The sequence below is a fragment of the Camelina sativa genome, chromosome 16, assembly GCF_000633955.1.
Source record: "Camelina sativa cultivar DH55 chromosome 16, Cs, whole genome shotgun sequence".
NCBI classification, from domain to species: Eukaryota; Viridiplantae; Streptophyta; class Magnoliopsida; order Brassicales; family Brassicaceae; genus Camelina; species Camelina sativa.
In genome coordinates, this window is record NC_025700.1 from 12,848,420 (window position 1) to 12,851,760 (window position 3,341).

Below are 3,341 nucleotides of genomic sequence, written 5' to 3' on the forward strand. Positions count from 1 at the left end.
CCACATAGCTCGTCCAACATGTCATCTAATCTCGGGATCGGATACCTGTACTTCACTGTGATATTGTTAATAGCTCTGCAGTCAACACATATCCTCCATGAACCATCTTTCTTTGGTACGAGCAAGACTGGTACTGCGCATGGACTGAGGCTCTCTCTGATGTGTCCTTTGTTCATCAACTCTTCTACTTGTTTCTGCAGCTCTTTAGTCTCTACAGGATTAGTTCTGTAAGCTGGTCTGTTTGGTAGAGCTGAACCTGGTACCAAATAGATCTGATGCTCTATCCCTCGTATTGGAGGCAAGCCTGGAGGTATCTCTTCTGGAAATACATCCTTGTACTCCTCAATAATCTCTATCATCTCGCGTGGAAGCTCTTCTGCTGGCTTGGTACTAGCGAGTGTCTCTTTGTAGACAAACATGAATGTGGTCATCTCTGGGTCAAATAGCTTATTGAACTCGCTGTGATTGATGTACAGGCTGTGAGACACTTTCTCTGTATCCTTGCGGTTCATTTGAAGCTGATCCTTGTAGATCTCGCTGGGTGTAAGTGGGAGAAGAGTGACCTTGCGTCCTTTGAACTCAAATGACTGCCTGTTGGTGTAGCCATCATGAAACACTCTTCTGTCAAACTGCCATGGTCTTCCCAAAAGAATATGACTGGACTTCATCGGAATCACATCACAAAGCAGCTCATCTTCATACTTCCCAATTGTGAGTTTCACTACCACTTGCTGCGAAACTGTTAAAGCTCCTTTGTTATTCAACCACTGTAGCTGATAAGGTCTTGGATGTGAAGTGGTCTTGAGATTAAGCTTCTGTACCATCTCTTCACTAGCAGCATTAGTACAGCTACCACCATCAACGATCAAGGTGCAGACCTTGTCTTGAACCATACACCGGGTGTGGAAGAGGTTCTCACGCTGCCTTCTATCATCTGGATGAGACTGAACACTTAAAGCTCTGCGTGCTACTAACATCTCTCCCATGACTACTGGTTCACCTTCTTCACCTAAATCAGACTCTGGTTCACTCTCTGAACTGTCTACAGGCACAATCTCTCCTCCTTCTTGAAGAAGAAACATCTTCTTGTTAGGACAGTCTCTGGAATAATGCCCCATCCCTTGGCATTTGAAACACCTGATATGACTTGTAGAGGTGCTACTCTTGGGCTTGAAATCGATCTTAACTTCCTCTTTGACTGTGGCTGTCGCGGGTTTGCTGTCCTTGGTGAAGGCGGGTTTACTGAACTCTCTTGGCTTGGGAATGTTAGGCGTAAACGTTGACCTCACTCCCTTTCTCTTGATCTGTGATTCAATTAGCTCTGCCTTATGTACCATTTCTTGCACATCTTCATAGTTCTGCAGCTCTATCTTGTCTTGAATCTCTCTGTTCAAACCTCCAAGAAACCTAGACATAACCATGTCTTCACTTTCTCTCAGATCAGCCCTGATCATAAGCGTTTCCAGCTCCTGATAGTAGTCTCTTACAGACTTAGTGCCTTGAGTGAGACGCCTCAGCTTGTTAAGAATCTCTCTCTGGTAGTGTGTAGGCACAAACTTCTTTCTCATCTGCGTGACTAACTGTTCCCATGTAGTGATAGCAGGCTCTCTCTGTCGATGTCTAGTGAGTCCCAACTGCTCCCACCACAACAAAGCATAGCCATTGAATTCAGATATGGCTATCTTCACCTTGTTCAACTCATAGGTACCTTGAACTTGAAAGTTCGACTCCATCTTCCTTTCCCAGTCTAGATAAGTCTCTGGATCATTGGTACCATGGAACGAAGGATACTGAATCTTGAGATGATTCAGCTGCTGCCTCAAAGGATCATAATCCCTGCCGTGATCTCTGTTTCTGTTTCTCCTCATTGTCTCTTGGCTATGATCTGAGGCTTCTTCTTCTTCTGAATACTCTCTATCTGTATCAAAGTATATTCGATGCCCAGCTACTTGTTCAGCTCGTCGTGGGCGTGTAGGATCTCTACCAGTTCTTCGATGCTCTCTTTCTGTGCTTTGAGTGTTTCTTCTCTGATTGAAACAAGTCTCTCTTCCCCCAGTAGGTGACTTAGCTGTTCTGATCCGTGTATGTTTGGAAGAAGCTCCCACGTGTGCCTTTCCTTTAGCTAAGCGGAGAGCCTCATTAGGACTAGGCGGTTCTGAAGAACTCTGATCTGAAGCGCTAGTTGCTTGAGCTATATCTTTGATCTGCTTCTCAAACTTGTTACTGAGCTGCTCCATCTGTTGCTGGAACTGAGTAGACATTGTCTTGTTTGCTTCTGTTATTTGCTTAGCCATGGCTTGGTTCAAAGCTTCCATAGCTTCTGGAGAAAGCTCCATTGTACCTGCAAAATAAAGAAGAAAACTCGAAGTAAAACGTTCCTTGAGTGAAAGAACAAAATAAACTCTAAGACTCGTAATCTAAACACAAACGAACAACATAAAAAAACAAATCCTAAAACTAAACAAGACTCACAACGAAAGCTAAAATAGCAGAGACTAACACAACAAAGAATTAAACAGATGAACAAAATCAAAACAACACAAAACGAGATTAGGGTTTAGAATCGCTCAGCCTTTGGCACAGAGTTGGCTCTGATACCACATAATACGAACTCCCTAGGATGAAACTCTGATGGAGGCAGATGACAGGTAAGAGGCGACGTGAATTGATGGTGATGATGCACAAGTGGATTGCGAGTGACGGCATGTGATGTTCGAGAGAGAAAAGCAATGATTCGATGGTGAGAAGTATTAGATGGTTATATGGATTCGAAAATAAAGTGAAGAGTTTCTTAATCACAAAGTGTTTAGAAACTTGGAATCATGAACGCATTCACGAGTTCGGATTGAGAGAAGAAAGATTCAACAATACTTGTTACATAAAACTTCTTCGCTACCAAACAAGGAGGCGTCGCTTTTGGGTTTTATAATCAACCCTAGGGTTCGACACTCCAAACAACAGGAAGTTCAAAATAAAACAACAAGGCGTGTAAAGGAAATAAGAAAACCAACGAAGCGTCTAGGTGATCTGTAGTAGTACAGAAGTCACTTGTATTAGTACAGAAGTCATGGTGACTTGTACATTATCCCCATTGGTAATGACTTCTAGATAACTCGACGTAGTGATCCATTTGCCTCATTAAAAACCATACCGAGAAAACCCATTGGGACAAAACTCAGCTATGGGAAAAAGAGTACAAACTTCACACCTAAGTTATCTAGTTATCATTACCGGGTGAAGTCTTCAGGGTGGATATGTTGAAGACTTGGATCCTCGGTAGATTGAATGACCCGTCAGCTATGAGTGAATGAGCTTCCTTGGCCATCTCCTTAGCTCTTGAA